The sequence below is a fragment of the Bos grunniens genome, chromosome 5, assembly GCF_055505025.1.
Source record: "Bos grunniens cultivar Pamir isolate PY7600 chromosome 5, Bosgru_T2T1.0, whole genome shotgun sequence".
Classification (NCBI taxonomy): domain Eukaryota; kingdom Metazoa; phylum Chordata; class Mammalia; order Artiodactyla; family Bovidae; genus Bos; species Bos grunniens.
The window spans coordinates 56,216,631-56,232,564 of NC_141169.1; positions in this window are offsets into that span (position 1 = coordinate 56,216,631).

Here is a 15,934-nt window from a genome sequence, read left to right on the forward strand (position 1 = left end):
GCCAGGCTCCTCTGTCCATGGGGATTCTCCAGGCAAGCATACTGGAGTAGATGACCATGCCCTCCTCCAGGGGATCTTCCCAACCCAGGGATTGAACCCGGGTCTCCCGCATTGCAGACAGATTCTTTACTGTCTGAGCCACCAGGGAAGCCCCACAGGCTCTGTGAAATCTGGCCACTGGCCTGAACTCTCCCAGACGCTTCCCAAGGATGACTGTATGACTTCCACCAACACTGTTTTGAAAAAAGCAAGACAAAAGAAACTGAGTTTTCATGTGAAAAACAATTGAGCATTTACATCTTCCCAAATATTTCTAGAACTCTAACCCAGTAATGAACTCTAAGCAGTAATGAAAAAATTACTGATAAACAAAAACTAGAAGCCACTTTCTTAGCACCACAGCTGAATAGTTCTCCCATGTGGACCACAAGAGCACTGAGGCTACTCACTGCAGTGAAAATGAAAGTGTTAGTCACCCAGCAGTCCTAACTATTTGTGACCTGCATGGACCGTAGTGCTGTAGGCTGACCGTTCATGGGATTCTCCAGACAAGAGTACTGGAGTGGGTTGCCATTCCCTTCTCCAGGTACCTTCCTGACTCAGGGATCAAACCCAGGTCTCCTGCATTACAGGCAGATTCTTTACCATCTAAGCTACCAAGGAAGCCCACTCACTGCAGCGATTCCCACTATTTTGTCCCAGGTGGCACTTTCTGCCATTGCTACTTGAGCTCCTTTTCAAGAAGAATGCAGCTCTCCCTGGGAGAGGAGTAAAGAAGACCAAGGGACTATCTCATCCGATCCTTTATCACCTCTTCCTGAACATGGAAGAAAAGTTCTTCAGGAGGGAACCCTGAGAATTTCTCCCAGCTTCATCCTAAACCTGGAATCCATACCTCTTTGCACTGGATTCATGGTGTATTTTCTACCCAAATATATATCTCTGTCGTTACTGCAACTACCTTCTCTACCACCACAGCTCATCCATGTAACTATTAATAAAAGAGTATAGATCATCTCTATGAGAATCAGCTGATAAATCCAGCGGGCAAAAATTCACCTAGCTAGGCGACTGAAGCTAGCTTCAACCAAGCACATCCAAGATTTCATCGATAGGAGAAAGGGAACAGGCCTTGGTCCAGATGCCCCACTATCTGTTTGATGTCCATAAGAAAAGCATTCTTCATGGTCTTGAAGGATTCTTACTCAAAATGGCAGCAGGATAAAGAATACAAGCAAGCAAAGAATCACATGGGCTCCCAGAACTTGGTGTAGAATATAACGTGTCAGAAGGAGCAGAATCGCACACCCGGTGGTGTGGAGCAGAAATTGTGCAGAGCATCCCTGCCTGGCAGGAAAGGAGATGACCGCCAAAAGCAACTCAGATCTGAAGCTGCCGACAAAGGCTCTGCAAATGAACCCCAATTTACGAGAGACAGCAGGAAGCAGTTTGTAGTCTGAATGGAAACTAGTCTGCACAACAATGAAAACTTTCTGTATAATGTTGGTCCTAAAACTAATCATTACTGAAAAAGAAAGTTTGGAATTTTGTAATACTCAATACCTCCCCCAACTTTACTTTTTTTTTTCATTTTTCTGTGACTACTAATAAATAAATGGTTTTTAATTAAGTATGGTATATTACTAAAGATTATCAAGTTATGGCTTAAATTTATAACTTAATTTGCCATCTTGAAAAAAATTAACAGCTGAATTGAGGTTTACAAAATTCAAGGAAAGCAGGGAGGGAGGGAAAGAGAGAGGGGAGAGATGGGAAACAATTCACTTGTCTGAAAATTGCACAATGGTAATCTATACAATGGAATATTTACAGAACCATTAAAATCATTTTCACAAAAAAATAGTCTATGTCATGGGGAAATGTTCATGATATAGCAAGTAAAAATCAGGAAATAATACATTATAAGACAATTTTTCTAAAAAAAAAAACTCAGCCCTGGTAAAAATACCCCAAAATACCACTTTTTCCCCTTGATGATATGATAGAGGGATTTTTATTTCCTTTATATTTTTCTGTGTGTGCATGCATGCTAAGTCGCTTCAGTCGTGTCCAGCTATTTGCAACCCCATGTAGCCCTCTGTCCATGGGATTCCCCAGGCAAAATACTGGAGTGGGTTGCCATACCTTCCTCCAGGAGATCTTACTGACCCAGGGATCAAACCTGCATCTCCTGCAGCTCCTGCATTGCAGGCAGATTCTTAACTGTTGAGCCACCAGGGAAGCCCATATTTTTCTGTATTTTCTATAATACATGCATGTAACTTTTATGTTCAAAAAAATAATAGTGTTTTTTAAAGACTATCTCAATCATAAGACTTAAATCATAAGGATTTAAGCATATAAAAAGATAAGGTAAAGGATCAGAGAGGTAGATATTGGCCGTGACCTTCCAAGTTCCATCTGGGGTAGGACCCTGGAGATGACCCTAGCTGATATTAGGGGTAAGAGCAGCAGGCTGTCACTGACTGATGCTATTTAAGATTCAGATTAGAACCACCTCTTCATTTGGGGGGTTCATTGTTGCTGAAAAGTTCTTTTGAGATTCAGTTGTATCTGAATTAAGTGGGTAAAATTTCGAACCTGTAATTATTCCCTAATCTGGCCATGTCTTACAATTTTCTGCAACGATTAAGATAGGCTTTACAAGCCCAGAGATAAATCCATGCACCTATGGACACCTTATCTTTGACAAAGGAGGCAAGAATATACAATGGAGAAAAGATAATCTCTTTAACAAGTGGTGCTGGGAAAACTGGTCAACCACTTGCAAAAGAATGAAACTAGAACATTTTCTAACACCATACACAAAAATAAACTCAAAATGGATTAAAGATCTAAACGTAAGACCAGAAACTATAAAACTCCTAGAGGAGAACATAGGCAAAACACTCTCCAACATAAATCACAGCAGGATCCTCTATGACCCACCTCCCAGAGCAAAGGAAATAAAAGCAAAAATAAACAAATGGGACCTAATTAAACTTAAAAGTTTTGCACAATGAAGGAAACTATAAGAAAGATGAAAAGACAGCCTTCAGTATGGGAGAAAATAATAGCAAACGAAGCTACTGACAAAGAATTAATCTCAAAAATATACAAGCAACTCCTGCAGCTCAATTCCAGAAAAAGAAATGACCCAATCAAAAAATGGGCCAAAGAACTAAACAGACATTTCTCCAAAGAAGACATACAGATGGCTAACAAACACATGAAAAGATGCTCAACATCACTCATTATCAGAGAAATGAAAATCAAAACCACAATGAGGTACCATCTCACACTGTTGAGAATGTCTGCTATCCAAAAATCTACAAACAATAAATGCTGGAGAGGGTGTGGAGAAAAGGGAACCCTCTTACACTGTTGGTGGGAATGCAAACTAGTACAGCCACTGTGGAGAACAGTGTGGAGATTCCTTAAAAAACTGGAAATAAAACTGCCATATGACCCAGCAATCCCACTACTGGGCATACACACCAAGGAAACCAGAATTGAAAGAGACATGTGTACCCCAAAGTTCATCACAGCATTGTTTATAATAGCCAGGACATGGAAGCAACCTAGATGTTCATCAGCATGAATGGATAAGAAAGCTTTGGTACATATACACAATGGAATATTACTCAGTCATTAAAAAGAATACATTTGAATCAGTTCTAATGAGGTGGATGAAACTGGAGCCTATTATACAAAGTGAAGTAAGCCAGAAAGAAAAACACCAATACAGAATACTAATGTGTATATATGGAATTTAGAAATATGGTAATGATAACCCTATATGCGAGACAGTAAAAGAGACACAGATGTATAGAACAGTCTATTGGACTCTGTGGGAGAAGGCGAAAGTGAGATGATCTGAGAGAATAGCATTGAAACATGTATACTATCATATGTGAAACAGATCACCAGTCCAGGTTCGATTAATGAGACAGGATGCTCAGGGCTGGTGCACTGGGATGACCCAGAGAGATGGGATGGGGAGGGATGTGGGAGGGGGGTTCAGAATGGGAAACACATGTACACCCATGGCTGATTCATGTCAATGTATGGCAAAAATCACTACAATATTGTAAAGAAATTAGCCTCCAATTAAAATAAATTATTTTTTTTAAAAGGACACACAAACAAAAAAAATAAGATAGGCTTTACAATCATAGCAGCTTTGTCTTATAACAAGACAGAAGACGGTGCCTATCTCTTTATATTGCATGGAAGAAAAATCCAATGAAGACATCTGTCCCTCAGGATGAAGAACAGAGAAATTAATCAATCTTAATTTTTCTCAAAATTTTTCATCTTCATTGACTGTTCAACTGTCCAAGGCCCTTTGTTTGCACTATTAGATCATAAATCTAATTTAATAGCATGCAAAAACTAAGCAATTTTAGGTCCAAGTGGACTGTTTACTAGTTTTCCTTTAATTAAAGATGATTTTCTTCTTAAAGGAGACTCCTGCTTCTGATTTTACATTTTCTTTCTCGAAGAGGGAGCTGATGTTGTTTCTACATGCAACTTAAATACTGGCAGCAGCAGTACCCAGCTTTACCAGACAGTAACCTTCAAGCCATGGTGTTCAAGGTGCTGGAGGCTCCATTTTCATAGGAATGGGATCTGGGTTAATACAGCAGATCACTGAGGCTGGGGAGGGCTAAGAATGTTTCTAGAGGACTTCTCAGAACTATCTGGCCTTAGTATCTCTGCACAGAACTTGTCCCCCACACCCTATCCTTCAGAGCACCAACATTTCTCTAAAATCTGGCATTTGCAGCCCTCAAGGTTTAGATTCCTACTCAACATTTATCTGTGTTTTCCCAATATCTAATAGAACTCATTCCCTAAACAGAAGCATATTGAGCATCTCCACTGTGCTCAACAGACACTGTGATAAGTGTTGGTTTGAAGGCACTGAACAAGACAGACCCAGCTGCCATTCTCAAGGGTTCATTCAATAGGGAGAAATAGATGAGAAAAATACTTAAGCCCAATTTCAGTCAGAGAGAGATCAGTGAGGAAAATCAAGCACAGTAGTGAAATAGAAAGTTACAGGGGCAAGAGCTTGGGTTGGGTGAACAAGGAAGGCTCCACTGAGGAGGAGGAATTTAAGCTTAAATCTCATACAGAGAAGGAGCTGCCATTAAGAGAGCAAGGGAGGTATGCACCAAGAAGAGAACTCCTAATTCAAAAGGACTGAGGCAGAGCAAGTTTCATTCATGAGAGGAACAAGCAGGGAGCTAGTCTGGCTAGCATCTAGGGAAAGGAGGGCCAGACAACATTAGAGAGGTAGACTGAGGCCAAATCATGCAAGATCTTGTAAGAAGGAAGCTCACATTTTATTTTAAACATGGATGGGAAAATGCCAAAGCTGTACTACCACTGTCTGAAGAAGCTATCATCTCATCTATAAAACTTAGGAAGGATGATTCTGGTCTGTACCATTTTACTTCAAGGCACCCCCAACACTGGGATTTCCTAATGGACACAGCTCCAGGGTACCTGAAGGTCTTAAAGGTGCTCAAAGCCCTGCAGTAGCTTCATGAATTCGAGGCAAGCCCATCAGTCCTTCCATATTCATTTTAATCTAAAATACTTTTGAAAGATATCACAAACTTTAATTGTGGTTAGAGAGAATATAGCCAAGTTCCACATTCCCAGCTCCCTCCACAAGTACCCCCAAGCTCAATCTCAACCCACTCCCACCTGTCCTTCTCTGAAACCCACCTCTCCCATAGCATCCTGCATCCAAGGACCAACAAATTCACTTCTCTAGTTTCAAAAGCCAGGTATAGTTACCTAACACCTTGCACACCCTCACCTCTTATTTAATCCTCACCAAGTCCTTATAAAGCCTTCAATTCCACCTGCTTCTCTCCAGCTCAGTCATCATTATACAGCAAGTATCTCTGAACTGGTCTCACAGTCACTTTTGTTCTCCTGCAATACACTGCAGCCTGAAAGGTCTTAAAGATGCTCAAAGAGCTCTGCAACAGCTTCTCGATATGCTTAGGACAACTACTGAGCCAGCCTACAAGGTTCTGTGTGGTCAGGTCACGTTACTCACTCTAGACTTATTTGTATATGTGTGCTCCAGACACTCTGGCCCCAATCCATTCCTCAAATCATATCGAGGTCTCTGCCCTTATTTTTACAACCCATATCTTTGCTTTACTTGGTTAATGCCTACTGATTTTTAAGATCTCACCACAAACATCGCTTCCTTAGGAAAGCTTTCTTGGATTTCCCTATTTGATTTTCTCACAGCTTGTATATTCATTTAGCTCCTATGAAAACAGTGGAAACACTGCACAAAACTAATTCAATTGTTTTTATTTCACTTCCTGATACATACACATTCTAGCAAACTTAGGTTAACTGATGAGTAAGGAAGGACTGAAAGGAATAGGAACTCTAGGTTGTCTAGTCTTTCCTTTTATGTCATCATTCTCAGTGTAAGCAACTGGCTAATGAAGGGAAGTAACACAAGTGAAAACGGGCAAGATAGATTTCTCTGATGTCTGACATTTCTTAGAATGCTATTGCTAACTCCCATCACTCAAAGCAAGTTCTGGTTCAAATGCAAAGTGTGGCTTCATGGGTAGGGTTGCCAGAGTTTGCAAATAAAATACGCAAGACATTTAAATCTGGATCACAGATAAATAACAAATCATTTTTCGGTATAAGTACATCCCAGATATTGCATGGGACATACCGTATCTTAGGGCTGTTGGTGCTCCCTTCTTCCTCAGTCCTAGGTATAACCTTTTTTTTTTAATTGTGATAAAATACATGTAACATAAAATTTACCATACCAACCATTTCTATGACTCAGTTGCATTAACTACATTCACGTTGTGCAACCATCACCACCAAACATCCACAGAATTATTTTTATCTTGCAAAACTGAAACTCTAAACCCCTTAAACACAAACTTCATTTTCCCCTCCCCAAAGTCCCTAGCAACCACCATTCTGCTCTGTGTCTCTATGAATTTAGCTACTCTAAGTGCTTCAGATGATTTAATCGTAGAGGTTTGGGGTTTTTTTTTTTACAGTATTTTGTAGACAGGCTAGTTCAGTTAGCATAACGTCTTCAAGGTTCACCTATGTTCGCCTAGTGTATGTCAAGATTTCTTTCCTTTTTTTGTTAAAAAAAATTTAATCTTTTTTCAGCTTTATTGATGTATAATTGACAAAAATTGTATATTTCAAAGGTGTACAATGTGATGGTTTCATGTAAGTGTACATTGTGAAATGATCACCAAATCAAACTAACTAGCATTCATTACCTCACATAATTACCTAGCCTTCTCCCCCTCTGGCAACCACCTGTTTGTTCTCTGTATCTATGGTTCTGTTTCTGTTTTGTTATGCTTGTTCCTCTATTTTTTAGACTCCACATATTAGTGAAATCATACCATATTTGTCCTTCTCTGTCTGGCTTACTATCTGTCTCACTTAGGATACTACCTTCTGGGTCCATCCATGTTGCCAGCAAGATTTCATTCTTCTTTATGGTTAATATTCTATTACGTATACCTACCATGTCTTCTTTATTCATCTGTCTATCAGTGGACACTTAGGTTGCTTCCACATCTTGGCCATTGCACACAATGCTGCAATGAACCTAGGGGTGCACACATCTTTTTGAAATAGTGTTTTTCTTTGGAAAAGAGCCTGAAGTGGAACTGCTTTACCACATGGTAGTTCTATTTTTAATTTTTTGAGGAAACTACATATTGCTTTCCATAGTGGCTGTACCAATTTACTTTCCCACCAGCAGTATGCAAACAGTCCCTTTTCTCCACATCCTCACCAAGACTTGTTTTTTGCTGTCTTTGGGTGATAGATTCTGAGAAGTGTGAGGTGATATCTCATTGTGATTTTTATTTGCATTTCCCTGATAATTAGTGATGTTAAGCATCTTTTCATGTGTCTTTTGGCCATTAGTAAGGATGTTGGGGAAATGTCTATCCAGGACCTCAGCCCATTTTTCAATCAGGTTGTTTGGTTTTTTATGTTGAATTGTATGAGTTCTTGGCATATTTTAGATATTAACTTTTATCAGATATATCATTTGCAAATATCTTCTCCCATTAGTAAGCTACTTTTTCATTTTGTTGATAGTTTTCTTCATTATGCAGAAGCTATTCACTGAGATGTAGTCTCATTTTGTTTCCCTGAGGAAATAGATCCAGAAAATATTCCTAAGATAAGATCAAAGAGCATACTGCCTATGTTTTCTTCTTAGAGTTTTATGGTTTCAGCTCTTACCTTTAAGTCTAACCCGTTTTGAGTTAATTTTTGTACCTGGTGTAATAAAGTAGTACAGTTTGATTCTTTTGCATATAGCTGTCCAGTTTGGGGGTTTCCCTATTGTATAGCTTCACTGTATTTACCTTTCCTTTATATCATTTATCAAAGTTTGTGAGTATATTTTAAATTGAAGTATTACATTATTCAATCAAGCTTTCCTACAAGTCTATGAGCTCCATGAGGATAAGGGCGTTGTCTTCTTAGTTAGCCATCACCATGATCATCTAATATTGAGCTGAGCACCTAAGAGATGTTCAACAAATATATGTTGACTGAGTGAATGGGTTGTAACACCCAAGATTGCAATTGCATTCACATTCTATGCATAGCACAAGCTAGAGGCTATGGTGATGTAAAGGAACTAAATGTGACCCTACCCTCAAGAAGATTTGGAGATGAAAACAGACAGGTAGTAACAGAGAAGGTGTGAGAAGCACATGAATAACAGAAGCAGCCAAAGAAGGGAGAGATTAATTCTCTAAAAAAGATGGAGGCAAAGTTAAGAAATATGGTCTGAATCCCCAACTTTCATCTAGGCTTTCTTCAATCTCCTAACAGATTTTACATCCTACTCAATACTTTAGCTTTCCAAAATGAAGATCTAATTCTTTAACCTATTAATTTATAGACTGGACCAAAGTATATAAAGGTGAAATGGAAAAAAAAAATTATCACTTTCATTTTCAAACCTGATATAGTCTTTCTTCTCCATCCAAAGCTGCTTGGAATGCTATCAGAAGATTTCAGTACCAAGACCTCTGCTCCAACCTTGCTGTGTGTGTTAGTCAGCTCAGGCTGCCGTAACAAAATACTATATACCAGGTGTTTAGACAACGGACATTTATTTTCCCACAGTTCTGGAGTCTAGAAGTTCAAGATCAGGTTGCCAGCATGGTCAGGCTCTGGTAAGAACTCTCTTCCTGGCCTGCAGATGGCCACTGTAGGGGAAATTCACTGTTTTTACCTCTATCCTCACGTTCTCAACACTTCAGATATCACATACTTGGGGCTTTTTCCCTGACCAGTTTTCCAACCTCAGCTGAGTGTCCTACAACTCAATTCTGACACTAATTGGAATTAACACTAACCCCAGAGGATGAAGATTCAGTCCTATAAGACTGCCTCCCTCCTCAGATGTCAGTTGCAAGTAGTAGGTCCCCGGGTTACTACCCGCACCTCTGTCTGACTTGGCTATAAATCATGTCTCCCAACCTCCATTTCAGGTTTGAGAATTTGCTGGAGTGACTCACAGAATTCCAAAAACAGTTTACTTACTACAGCTCATTTAGTATAAATGGTATTTTAAAGGATACAAATAACCCGTCAGATGAAGAAATACATAAGTGAACTCTGGAAGCATCTTTCCCTGTGAAGTTGGGGTGTGCCATGCTCCCAGCATGTGGGTTGTTCACCAGACTGGAAGCTCTATCAACCCTGTACTTTGGGGGCTTTTATGGAGGTTTCATCACATGAGTGAGTGAAGTCGCTCAGTCGTGTCCGACTCTTTGCAACCCCATGGACTGTGGCCCACCAGGCTCCTCAGTCCATGGAATTTTCCAAGCAAGAGTACTGGAGTGGGTTGCCATTTCCTTCTCCAAGGGATCTTCCCAACCCAGGGATCGAACCCGGGTCTCCCACACTGCAGGCAAATGCTTTACCATCTGAGCCACCAGGGAAGCCTTTGGAGACTTTTATGGAGGTTTCATCACATAGGCTTGACTGATTATTAACTCAACTTCTAGTCCTTCTGCCCTTTATGGAGAATGGGGGATGGGGCTGAAAGTTCCAAGCTTCTAGTCATGGCTTTGTCTCTCTGGTGACCAGCCCTCACCCAGGAACCCATCAAAAGTGGCCTTATTAGAACAACAGATACTTCTATGACCTGGCTAGATTCCAAGGCATTTTAGGAGCTCTATGCCAGGAACCAGGGGCAGAGACAAGTAACTTTTCTATTATTTCTCATCTGTTTTTTTCCCTGTGTCCTCACATGGTGGAGAGAGAAAGAGATCAGGAGTCTTTCCTTACAAGGACAGTAATCTTACTAAATGTCAGGGACCCAGCCTATGACCTCATTTAACCTTAATTATGTCTCTGTAGTCCCTATCCAAATATAATCACATTGGCAGTTAGGGCTTCCATATATGAATTGGAGGGTGGGGAACACAATTCAGTCCATATTTCTGTGATCTTGTTCAAATGCCAAACTACTCTGGTCTTCATCTTCAACCAGAGCCCACAAGCTCCTTGTTTTTGTGTATCAAGTTTTATTGGAATGCAGCCATGCCCAATCATTTACATGTTGTCTATGGCTGTGTTTGCACTTCAAAGGTATAGTTGAATAATTGCAACAGTGATCTATCTAACAGCCTGCAAAGGCTAAAACACTGACTACCTGGCCCTATACAGAAAAAGTTTGCTGACCTTGTACTTTGGTGATCCCTCAGGACTCTTTCAGCTTTAACATTCTAGGATTCTATTCATGCCTTCGACCTGGAATATCTTTTAGTTCAAGTCTTCAGGTTCTGTAAAAACATTAGTGACCTAATGACTCTTTTAGTGAGTATTAAATGCTTATACCAATAGAGATGTTTTCTTTAATCTCACACTGTAGCTAACCTCTGCACTGTTATTAAGTGAGCTTAAGTAGACATGGAACAAAGTCCTTAGACATAGTAAATGCATTTTATATCTCCATAGCCAAATACATTCCCGCTAAATCATTGTTTTAGGGGCTCTGTTGAGTGCCTAATGTAGCGAGAAAAAACAGAAGTGTTCTGGCCTCACTGGTTTCCCCTCTCTGCTCTTATATAGCCCCTCTAATCTGTACCAAACAATCTGACACAGAGATATGCACCATTTTGAACTGCTTTCTAGTTACATTATGTGCATTAGCCTTGTATCCCACACTAGACAGTCAGCAGCTTGGGATCAGGGATCATGCTTTCTGAATCAAAAAAGTACAGAATTATAGAATTAAAGAGCTAGAAAAGATATTAATAATCATAATCCAACCTTCTTGCTTCACACATGAATAAACTGAGGCCCAGACCAAACAAATAGCTTATCTTACTTCTCCTTAACTACCATAGTACTTATCAAGTGCTTGATTCAGCATTTCTGTATGGCAAGGACTTGCAAAATGATTAGAGAAGGAAATTAGAAAAGGAAATTAAGAAGAAAGGAAATTTCCTGGGTCTTGACTTGAAAGACTTCTGGTGGTATGTTCTAGAAAGCAATCTAAACTCTACATTTTCATGTACCTCTAACACAACATTTTTTAACATGTAGTCTGTGGAACACCAACCCCAAGAGATACTTCAAGAAAACACGGTCTGATAGTTAAGTAAGCTTGGAAAAGGCCTCATACTGTATACCTGCCTGGAGAACCATATGTATACCATTATAGCAAGGCTCTGAGAAGCTCTGAGGTAAATATACCTGATTTACACCAAGATGCACAAACACCTAGCAACAAAGCCACTTTTTTTTCACAGAATATCTATCATCTCAGAAACACAGGGAAATATACAAGAAAGACAAAGTCAGACAAACGTGGAGTTTGGTTAAACCAGTGGATAACTGCCCACTCTCTAAGAACAGGTGAACTCTTTAAAGTCAGGCCAGTACACTGAATAGATTTTTACTCCCACAGCCTACATACAACTGAAACACTGATGTTCAGTTCAAAGAAGGCAATTATCTTCTTCTCAAAATGAGTGCAATGATATCTTTCCAATTAAAGGTAGAATCCACTCTATTGGCACCCTGCTAAAGAGTAAATTGAGTTGATGAAGACAGCTATCAGTAATAACCATGGGTGTCAAATGGTAAAAGTAACAAATTAATGGAATATTTTTTGAGAGAAGAAAAGGTCTATTTAGGAACCACGTATAACTTGCTCTTCAGGCTTGGTCACAGTACTAGTAAGTTGGTGTTTAAAACACTCCCAGAGACTCCCACTGCTGGCCAAGACCAGATAGCAAGGACCAGATTTACCTTCCCAACTAAATCAAAAAGTGGACAAGTATATGAAATAATAGGTTTCAAGGCATAGGACATAGGCAACAAAGAACAATGATTCCTGAAACACAGAAAACAAATGAGGTGAACCATACAATTGATCTAGCTTACTGCCTTGAAAAAGCTCCATGACACAGCACAGAGAGAGGGAATCATGACAGAGCCCAGTAGACAACCTGAGACAAAGAGAGAGCGCTAGGAGTACAGGAAGACCAAGACAGCTAGAATTCATAAGACAGAGTAGCAGAGAGAAGACGTATGAGACATAACTCCAGATAGCTGAAGAAACCACCTGAGAAGATTAAAGGGAGCCATGCCCAGGTGTTCCCACCAACCAGATTGGAAAACCTCATGACTCATGGGGCACTGAGTAGAATGACTTGCACAGAAGTGACTTGCACTGACAATAGGGAATAATTGTTTAGTTGCCAAGTCATGTCTGACTCTTTTGCGACCCCATGGACTGTAGCCAGAGGGAATAATTAACCCAAGACTAAATGCTGCCCTGCTCCTCAAAATAACCTTAAAAGCAAGACCCCAAAAGAACAAAAGTTTTCAAGTAAGTTAATTGTTCCCATGAACAAGGCTCAAGAATATTAATAGTTATACAAAAATATCCAGTGTATAACAATGTAAAATTCAATGTCTTCTATTCAAACAGAAAATTACCAGATATGCAAAGAACCAGAAAAACACAACCAAAAATGAGGACAAAAAGCAAATTAGAATTGACACAGATGTTAGCATTACAGATAGGACATTAAAACAGTTATTACAACTGTGTTTCATGTGTTTAAAATGTGAACTAGAGACATGGCAGCAGCAGCAGAGACACGGTGATACAAAAAGACCCAAATTGAATTTCTATACATGCGTATGACAATGTCCAAAATAAAAAAATCATTTGTGAAAACAATTGGAGTCATTTTTCTAAATTCAAATCTCTACAAAATCAACTGCTTTCTTAATTAAGAAAGCAATTGCTGACAATTTTCAATTTACCAATGAGTTTACAAATTCCAGAAGTTTTACTTGGTCAGTCCTAGTGTGGAATTAAGAACTTATTGCCCATGAAAACAATGCTCTTATTTATTGATTCATTCAGCAAACTTCTAGAAGATTGCCTATAAATTGAATCCTTTGAGAATTCAGAGTGTGCAGGACATTGTTCCTATATACAAAGAGTATTTTAGTAGAGAAGATACAGACATGCAAGAAAACAAAATAAAATAAAAAATATATATGTTGATATATGTTAAGTACTAAGAATGTCATTTAGATCAGTGTTCCTTAAAATTTGGTCTATGAGCTAGTGAGCACCCCAATTCCCTAGGACTTGCTTAAAATGTAGATCCTTTAGTCTTTCTCCAACTCTCCTGACCCCAGATCTCTGGAAGTTATTTGTATAAACCCCAAAGTTTCAGGGTAATGGCATATGTGATACAAGCAATATACGGTAGAAAAAAAAAATTTTTTTTTTCATCTCTTTCAGCTGCTATGGCCAGGGAAATGTTTAGAAATTCAGAAATTGATTAAAAGAATTTCATTACATGGAAACTGAAACTCAAAGCATTTTATGCAAGGATTCTGATTTCTGAATAACAGAGTGCATGCATGTGTGCTCAATCATATCTGACTCTTTTTTTTTTTTTAAGATATCATCTATATTTTTTATTTTTATTTTTTTAATTTTATTTTATTTTTAAACTTTACAATATTGTATTGGTTTTGCCAAATATCAAAATGAATCCGCCACAGGTATACATGTGTTCCCCATCCTGAACCCTCCTCCCTCCTCCCTCCCCATACCATCCCTCTGGGTCGTCCCAGTGCACCAGCCCCAAGCATCCAGTATCATGCATCGAACCTGGACTGACAACTCATTCCATATATGATATTATACGTATTTCAATGCCATTCTCCCAAATCATCCCACCCTCTCCCTCTCCCAACCCCATGGACTGTAGCCCACCAGGTTCCTCTGTTCATGAGATTTCCCAGCCAACAATACTGGAGTGGGCTGCAAGGATCTTCCTGACCCAGGGATCAAACCCACATCTCCTGTATTGGCAGGTGGATTCTTTACCACTAGGCTACCTGGGAAACCTGACTGACAGAGTAAGGAACTCTAAAAATCCACTTCGCCCATAAAAAAGCAATGAGAATACTAGCAAAAATTGTCAAAATTATCTTTTTCAGAACTCTAGAAATTAGCCAAAGTTTTTGACAATCCAAGGTGTGTTTATTCAAAACAGTAGCTGAATCTCCATAAAAAACAGGGAGTTTTGTCTAACTAGCCCTATTCCTATTCATCTCTCCCTAGCTCTGCAATGATCTTGAAAACCAGCAGCCTTGCAATCACAATAGTCATGAACACCAGCAACCTAGAAACCATTAGAAAAGGAAGAATGAATTTGGGGCTGTTCAAAAGCCCCATTCCACTATTTGACCTACCTGGCACATCCCTAAAAACCCCCACTTTCAGGGTTCGTCTTTATTCCTCCTGATTCAGAGCTCATTCATCAAAAACAGACTTTTCCCCTTGAGTCATTGTTCAAAAATAATCAGCAGCAATTGCTTAATAATAACTCGCTGAGGCAGCAATAACAGCTGGGACAAATGAGATGCTAACCAAAAACTTAAGAGGAAAAGCTGGAGAATGGGATGTCCAGAGGGAACTGTGAAGGGTTGTGGCCTATTTTTGGGTATTTAGAAGGTCTTTTGCAGGACTGGGTATAATTCTCACCTCTGGCTGACCATGAAGCTCTGGACAAGCAGGAAATAAAGACTAAAATAGTGTTGTAAACTGTCTGCCACAGCATTAAAAACATTTCCTGACACACTCAAACACACACACACATACACACACACACCCCCTTGCTGAGGCTTCAAGATTTATTAGTGCAAAGTATATAAGGAAATCTCTGTCTTATCATTAACTGACCACTAAGATAACTGAGCAGAGACTGCAGTGACCACACACAACAAAGAATACAGACTTTACAGAATTAGTTCAGGAAAGTCACTAAACCAGAAAACAAACAAAGAAACAACAACAGCAACAAAACCGCAGCAGCAGCAACAACCAAAACAAACAGCAATAACCAATCCAGGATGAGTAGGGAGTGGAATCGGACTTCCAGAATTCCTGTATTACATTATTTTAAATGTTCCAATTTTAACAAAAAATTATGAGACATGCAAAGAAACAGGTGAATAAGGCCCATATAGGATGTGAGGGGCAATAAATATCAACTGTTCCTAAATTAGCTTTGTATCAAAATCACTAGACAAAGACTTTAACTTAGATAAAGATGTTAAAAGAACTAAAGAAACTTATGTCTACAGAACTAAAGAAGAGTAGAAGAACAATGTCTCACCAAAGAGAGAATATCAATAAAAGGACAGCAATTGTTAAAAAGAACAAAAATTATTGAGTTGAAAAGTACAATAACTGAAATGAAAAATTCAGTAGAACACTTAGCATATTTGAGGATACAGAGGAAAGAATCCATGACCCTGACAATACAACAATTGAAGTTATCCAGTCTGACAATACTACAAAGCTACAGTAATCAAAACA